Source organism: Mirounga angustirostris, unplaced genomic scaffold (assembly GCF_029215605.1).
Source record: "Mirounga angustirostris isolate CCGP_5_RB_7025 unplaced genomic scaffold, mMirAng1.0.hap1 SCAF_9, whole genome shotgun sequence".
Taxonomy (NCBI): Eukaryota; Metazoa; Chordata; class Mammalia; order Carnivora; family Phocidae; genus Mirounga; species Mirounga angustirostris.
In genome coordinates, this window is record NW_026991717.1 from 61328681 (window position 1) to 61337331 (window position 8651).

Below are 8651 nucleotides of genomic sequence, written 5' to 3' on the forward strand. Positions count from 1 at the left end.
GACTGCCTTCAGCTCAGGTCATGATCCTGGAGTCCCGGGATTGAGTCCCGCATTGGACTCCCTGCTCAGCGGGGAGTCTGCTTCTCCCTCTGATCCTCCCCCTCTCATGCTCTCTGTCTCCCATTCTCTCTCAGATAAAAAAAAAATACATCTTGAGTAACCACCACCTCAGTCAAGACATAGAACATTTTCATCTCATCTGAAGATTCCCTTGTGCCTCCTCCCAGAAAATAATCCCAAGCAAAAGTAACCACATTTTAACTTCCATCACCAAAGATTAATTTTGTCTCTTCCAGATCCTGATAATCATGGAATCCTGCAGTGTGTATTCTTCTGTGTCTGGTTTCTTTCACTCACCATTATGTCTGTACTGGTACTTTGTTTTCAGTTGCTGGTCTTGGCTTCTGATTCACCATCCTTTTGTCTCCTTCTCTTGACTCTCCAACCCCCCCATCCCCCCTCACAATCCAGCGCCTCCTTCAGCCTCCTGAAGGTATGGGGTGATGGACCCATGCTGGAATGGCTCCTGCTGATGGGTGTGCACAGTTTCCTCCCTAATTATCCACAGTTGGCTCTTTGAACTTGGGCCAGTTGTACACCTGCCACTCCATGCAAACATGGGCTTATTGTTTCAAAAGCTAAATGATGTGTGTGAAAGGGTATGTATGTGTACATGTGTGAGAGATCCTGATCTAGATTTCTGGCTCTGTCAGGGATGCATCCTTTGATCTGAGCAAGTCTGTTTCTCTGTCCCTGTTTCTCATTCCCCCAAGCCTCTTTGAGCCAACAAATACTGAGAACTTCTTCAGGGTCAGCAGATTTTAGGCTGGTGAAAAGGAGACTCATTCTGACTTAGTGGTCTCATCCCTTCCCACCAGTGCACCCCTCAGTGCTGAGCTGCCCATAGTCAGCCTGCTTCATGACCTGCACCCCTGTTCCCACTGCTCTTTGCCCTCCATTTACATAAATATTAATATTAAATACATATATATGTACAAACATATATATATAGTTAGCTTTGAAAGTCAAAAATATTTAAAATAGCAAATTAAAAACTGTATGAAAAGGTGAATATTTAATAATGAAAAGTTGACAGAAATAATATTGATATTTTTTAGAAGTGTGTTCTTAAGAAACTAAGTATGTAAAGTTGTTATCTTGGAATTAAGAGCCAGTAATCCCAGGTGCTGGAAAATCTCTTTCTGAATCTGTATAAGTCAATGTTAATTATACTTCAATAAAACAAACAAACAAAAAAAACTTTCAAACTTTAAACTTCCAAACTTCTAACTTTCCTCTGGATCCTCTGGCCAGCTCTTATTTGATAACTTTGAGAACATCTTACTGAAACTTGTTAATTATCTTTTTGTAGAGATTGCAATCTTTTAATACCTAGCTACATTTTTTGTTTCAAAGAAAGCATTTACTGATGGTCTTGGTCTTTTGTTTCATCACCTATAGACAGAGTATTCTATATAAAGTTATTATTAATTTCAATATGTACAGAATGTACTTCAGTTTGATTTAGAATTTTACTGCAGTGACAGACTGTGCAGGGAAGAGTTGTGTTTGGCAAGTATTCTCAGTATAAATGGAACAACAGTCATTGATATTGGCTTTAAGATGTAGAGACTGATTTCATTTTCTTCTTCCATATTTTAGATACCAAAAGAAAGGCTGACTCTGTCACCTCTGATCTCAGTGCTCTCCCACCCAGTGTCCTCAGAGGGGCAGCCCCTGATGGAGTTGGTCCCCTGCCTCTTGTCCGAGCCTTCCAGGAATGGGGCTCCCAGGACTTCTGCTTCTGGACCACTCCTCTGCACTGGGAGGTGTATGGGAGGGTCTCGTGGTTGCCTGACTCATGTCTAAGTGGGAAGCATCTGCTTCACAGGGCTCCTCTACTCAGCCTTTTTGGGAAGCGGGAGGATGGGAAGGGCTGGCAATATGATATGGGCAAGACAGGAGGTTGTAGGAACTGAGTGATGAAGATGGCCCAGAAGGGGCTGTGGGAAGAGGGTCTGGGAAGTGGTAAAAATGGGGAGGGGCTGCAGAGAGCCAAAAAGTCTGAGCACAGTGGCTGGATGACTTCTGAAATAACATTTTATACCAATAAATATACTGGTACTCCACTTTTAAATAGCACAGAATACTGTAAATTGGTGTTGCAATGATCAGTAAGTACTAACTCATCTTCCAAATCTCCTCTTAAGGATTCCTCCTCTGGGAACCTTTTTCCACACATCCCATTTAGATTTTTTTTCTTTTTGATTACTTGTGTTATCTTATATCCCAGCCCCTGAGCTTCTAGATAATTGTGTAAAGGGGGAGGTTGCAGTGGGCTGGGAGGAATTAAAATCTGCCACTTCAGGTTTGGTTCTGGGTAAACTCAACCACTTTTAGGAAATGCTTATTTTGGAGATCTCCACCACCATCCTGTAGTCCAGATGGCAGCTAAGCATAGCGGGGAGCTTCAACAGCCTTGAGGGGATGTAGCCCAGCATTTACCTGGGGTTTTCTGGGGTCTCCTGGGCCTGGGCTTTGGGCTCTTTCTTACACCATAGCTGATACCAGCAGCTGGTGGCACAACTGTCCTATTTTATGCTGGCCGGGTCAGGGCCAGGACCCTGCTGACTCGGACCCACCTCAGCTCTCTTGGCAGCTGAGAATAGTCTGTGCCTCATCCAGACCCTGTCCATCCTTTGGCTTAGACTGGTGTCTGCTTCTGTCACACCTCACGCCTTTCCATGGCAGAACTAGACTGGTCCCTGGCTCTCAGCTTAGCTACCTTCTACACCCTCAGTGAGAGCTCAGAAAGACTCCTGGATCTCTTCCATACCATAAGGGGGCCTAGAGAGATTGGGGGCCACTGTTGCTGGCTCTTGCCCTACCTAGACCCTTTCTCAATCATTTCTAACAACACCATGGGCATCACCAAGTTGAACAGATGCTTCTCTCAGAGGATGTGACTTTTCCCAGGATGCATCTTCAGAGAGAGGACCAAGCCCACAGTTGTGCATAATGCCCTCTCAGGGTTTGGGGCTGAAGCAGGAGCTGAGATACATGACTCTCTGACTTCTTTTTATTCTCCATGCTCCCCATACTGGAACTATAGAGCCTTTCTCCATTCATCTTTTTTTTTTTTAATTTTATTTATTTATTTGAGATAGTGAGAGAAAGAGCGTCAGACAGAGAGAGAGAGTGCACAAAGTGGGGGGAAGAAAGAGAGGGAGAAGCAGACTCCCTGCTGAGCAGGGAGCCAGATATGAGGCTGGATCCCAGGACCCCAAGATCATGACCTGAAACAAAGGCAGATGCTTAACAGACTGAGCCACCCAGGTGCCCCTCCATTCATTTTTAAGTTGGGTGAGCATGTGCCCTAAGCACACAGGACTCACATTTCAAAGCTTTGCTTGTGATATGTAAAGGGAAATTTTGGCAACTTAATTTTTCTCACAATGTCTAGCCTTCAGGCCTTGTCTCTGGAGAGTTGACTTTGAGACTTGAAGTAGAAGAGGGGGGCCCCTTTTGTGTTCTCATCTCCAGCTTTGACAACAGGGGCCATTGGCCAAGAGGGGGAAGATGAGCAGGAGGAAGGGTCAAAACATTAAAAACACATTTACATATATATTTTAAAATCCTGCTACATGAGAAAAGATATCAACCGTAGCTGTGGCCGAGGAGCATGATGGGGGGCCAGGCTTGACCCCCAGTGCTCAGTTCCATCTCAATCACTCACTGCAACCCCCCGTGGGGCTAGAGGGAAGGAAGAGTTCTTGGCATGAGAGGGGAGCCTCAGGTGCTACTCTAGTTGGTCGCAGGAAGGGGTCAGGTTGGCTGGGGCTACAAGCCTTGAGGTGGCACAGATGTACCCACCTTTCCTAAACCCTGGCAAGCTGATCATTGTCTCAGGGTCCTCCCCCTTGAGGTTGTTGGTTTGTTGGGTGTTTATAGGAAAACTACCACAATTCAGATGAGTCAATGCTAGGTGGAGAGAGAAGAGTATATTTCATATGAACCCTGGGCAGCACAGCAGGATACCTGAAACTCTGGACACGGATCTGGGTAGCGTTCTCCTGTGAAATCTGGTGATGTGGTGGAGGCCACCACTGAAGTTTAGAGAATGATTTTTTTCTACTGAGATAAACTAATCCACGGAAATAAAAATCGATAGAGGGCCTTATTCATGCTTACGACAGTTCAGTTTTGGTTTGTGTTTTGAAATGTATAAAGGGCTTAACTAATCTTTTTTAAAACTATGAGCTAGAACATAAAAGTTATAAATATAATAAATTTAAATGCTCACACACATTTCCAATGTGTGGAAAGTTTATGAAAAGAGGAATCTGAGGGACGCCTGGGTGGCTCAGTCATTAAGCATCTGCCTTCGGCTCAGGTCATGATCCCAGGGTCCTGGAATCGAGTCCCACATTGGGCTCCCTGCTCATCAGGGAGCCTGCTTCTTCCTCTCCGCTCCCCCCTGCTTATGCTGTCTCTCTCTCTATCTCAAGTAAATAAATAAATTAAATCTTTAATTTAAAAAAAAAAGAAAGAAAGAAAAGAGGAATCTGAGAGGAAAAAACCAATAGGGCAGAATGGGGGGCAGGCAGAGCCCCCTAGAGATGGAGGAAGCCAGGCAGGGAAAGCAGAAGAGTCTTACAGGGAGGTTGGTCCAGTTACATCAGTAGGGTTTTTGTTGTTGTTGTTGTTGTTTTTAAGATTTTATTTATTTATTTGACAGAGAGAGACACAGTGAGAGAGGGAACACAAGCAGGGGGAGTGGGAGAGGGAGAAGCAGGCTTCCTGCAGAGCAGAGAGCCCAATGCGGGGCTTGATCCCAGGACCCTGAGATCATGACCTGAGCGGAAGGCAGATGCTTAACGACTGAGCCACCCAGGCACCCCACATCTGTAGTTCTTGAGACATGCTCTTATTTCTTAGCTCATCCTGAAGTTCATGTACATGCTACCACTGCCTCCAGACAAAATTAATTAGCTGAATGATGTTTGTTTATAGCTCTTCTATGGCTCTTTATTTTGAAATTCCAGAGGCTCTATTCTGGGTCAGATACCAGCCCCAGCACTCCAGAACCTGCAGTGTAATGTCCCAGGTTCTGAGACTCTGATGTGTTCCATTGGCTGAGAGACGTGGAGTAGAACACAGATTTATGCCTGACAGAAGCTTTGTTAGGTGGGGATCAGGCCTGTTTTTACTGCCCTGGCTCACCCTCTCTTGGGGACATGGTAGACATTCAATAAATACCTGTTGGATGAATGAATGGATTGGCTGGGTGGTATCCTGTCCATTGCTTAGAGAAAGGCTTATTCATTCCAATAGCCCTAGAATGAGAAGGACCAGTGCTTCTTTCCTGCTTGGTCCTGAGCAGTCCTGGACAGGAAATGGTCCTTTCTCTTTTGTCAACAGAGTGAATAATCACTTCCTCATGAGGCAAGAGAGCAGACCTGCCTGTGCCTCGATCTTGACATGCTAATTAGTGCTGAATGCTGAAGCATGTGTCATCCCTGCCTCACACGATACATCTTGCCACCTGTCTCATCATTCACTTCAGGACTTTTGCCTAGAATTGAGACTCAGCTTGGCATCAGCTCTGTCTCCTCCTCCCCCTGTCAGGTGTCTCCTCTCCTCCATGACACTGTCATCAAGTGTTTTTCTAGGGGAAGGTAAAGGGAGAGGAGTAACTGAACCCTTCTTTCCTGAAGTTAAGGTGGGTGAGGGAAGAGCTGAGACCCAAATGAAAAGCCCAGAACTAGATCTACTCCTTCAGGCAAGGCTGGATCCAGGGACACTCTCATGCTCCCCCTTGCCTGCAGTTCTGTTGGAGAGAGTCCGTCTTGCAGATGGTGGTTAAAAACACTGCCTCTGGACTAGATCCCCAGGCTGACCTGGGCGCAGTCCCTCAACCAATTCCTGCCTCAGTTCTCTCATTTGTAAAATGAGGATAATAATAACACCTGCCTCGTAGAGTTTTGGGGGATGAATAAATATGTTATATATGTAAAGTGCTTTGAATGGTGTGATATATGGCCTAGATCCATGTTTCATGGAACCTGAAGTTGATTTAAAATTAGCTACAAAAGTATTTATTTGGAATGATAAAAGAAATCACACAAAAATAGGGGTGCCTGGGTGGCTCAATCGGTTAAGTGTCTGCCTTTGGCTCAGGTCATGGTCTCAAGATCCTGGGATCGAGCCCTGCATCGGGCTCCCTGCTCAGTGGGGAGCCTGCTTCTCCCTCTCCCTCTGCCTCTCCCTCTGCTTACTGCTCCCCCTGATTGTGCTCTCTCTCTCTGTCTCTCTCAAATGAATAAATAAAATCTTTTTTAAAAAATCACACAAAAATACAAATTTTAAAAGGCTGATAAATGCCAAAACATCACAAAATTTTTAAAGTAACATACTATTTAAACTAATTAATTGCCATTAATTAACCTCTGTACCTTTCCCTTTGCTGTTTGGTTGCATATGCTTTGATTTCTCTTTATTTGACACAGATTTTATAATATCATTTTCTTTAGAACAAATAGAAAACAATCTTCTCTCTATCTTGGTTGATTGAAGATTTTTTAAAAATTAAAATTCTGACGTATGTGGCTTGCATGACATTCCTATTGGACCGTGCTGCTCTAGACCCTTTTTCCAGAAGCATTCACATGCATACATACCCACATCATTCTGTATATAATTTCCAGAACCACTGAGAGTGCCCCAAATCCCATCCATGGGCCCTAGTCCCAGATTAAGAATCTCTGAGTCAGGAATGTCATGGTTTTCACCTGGCTTAGCATCAACCACACCGTCACTGCATAGATGGGGAAACTGAGCACCAAGCTCTCCTGCGAGTCCAACCAGCTGAGCCCTGGGTCCAGATCCTCTGGGGATGGGGGGGTGCCTGGCCTTGCCATACCTGCGTGAAGGGCTGGCACTGGGGGTTACCTCATAGACGGTGATGCTGCAGCTCAACCTCTGTAGCTCCCCTCGACAATCTGGTGGTCTGAGATGAGACCCACATCACTTCAGGGAGATGTTAAATCACTCGTCAGCGAGTTGTATTTCTCAGGACTTCTACAGTCCAGGGATGGCTCTGGAGGCCATGGTGGGGCGGGCAGGCTCCAGGCTAGGCTAAGCCCAGACTGGGGAAGGGGACACAGACTTTTAGTCCAGAGGGCATAATCCTGGGCTCTGCCACTCACCAGCTGTGTGACTCCGTGCATTGCTTCATGTGTGACCTACTTTGGAATAAGTTGTTCTTCAGAGTTTTCTACATTTTATGTTTACTTTTTCATTACATTTTACATCTGGTTCATGCAAATTAGAAATATTTTCCATTCAGTTATTCCTGACTTTTTCATAGACTCTTATTAATTTTCTTTTTTTGGTCAATTCTGTAATAATACTTCTTATTTTATTTTTTTAAGATCTTATTTATTAGAGAGAGAGAGTGAACTTGAGCAGAGGGAGAGGCAGAGGGAGTGGGAGATGGAGAAACAGGCTCCCCACTGAGCAGGGATCCTGATGCAGGGCTCGATCCCAGGACCCTGGGATCATGACCTGAGCCAAAGACACACACTTTACCGACTAAGCCACCCAGGTGCCCCTGTAATAATACCTTTTAGATCCATTTGTACTAAGTTAACGTTAATTCAGTTTCATTTGCCTTGAAAAACAAATCATGCTGTTCAATTACATAGTGGATTGACAGTGAAATAACTGAATTCGTGTCATTTCAGGAAAACACTTGGTGTTGCTGCGGACGCTGAACAGTTTATTTATTTTAAGATTTTATTTATTTATTTGAGAGAGAGAGAGACAGAGATAGCAAAAGAGAGCATGAACGGGAAGAAGAGAAGCAGGCTCTGTGCTGAGCAGGGAGCCCAATGTGGGATTCCATCCCAGGACCCTGGGATCATGACCTGAGCCGAAGGTAGACGCTCAGTCGACTGAGCCACCCAGCGCCCCCCAACATCGAACAGTTTAAATGGCTAACTTCACAAAGTTTTCTTCTATAATATTCATAGTCTAAGAGTTTCCTGATTGGCCTCTGTTACCTTTATTAGAAAGTTTGCTGTTTGAGTCGAATGGAAATCTTCTAAACTCCTAGGATCAGCCAAAGGGAAGGGGGGAGGGTAAAGCTGAGGATGAGGGGCTTAGAACCAGAGAGACCAGAGCCCCATGTAGCTCTCCAAATTCTGCTCAGGGCCTGCCACTGTGACTGCCTTTATTATGCTACCCAGGCTGCTGGCTGCAGAGAGCTGCCAAGGAGGTCTGGCCTCTCCTCTGCTCTCATACGCTCAACCCTCCTCCCTAAGAGGCTTGCCTGGCTCAGGCGGGGGCTGGGCTGCAGGGTTTCCACCCTTCTGCCCCTACCCTGTCCCAGACCTTCAGCCTCCGGGGATCCAGCTTCTGGCCACTGCTCCTAGGACTTGTCTCCCCTCCTCGCTGCGTCTGCAGTCGTGATGCTCCACGTCTGAAAGGGGTGCTCCACTGCGGGTCCTGGGGCCCTGCCAGAGGTTTCTGGAGATGCTGGTTGGCCCAGCCTCTTGGGGAAGAAGGGAAGATGCTAGGCTAAGGTAGTGACCCAGGGGTGGAGCCCAACCTGTTTATAGGATTGTGGCTCCTTGGATGTGGGCAGATTC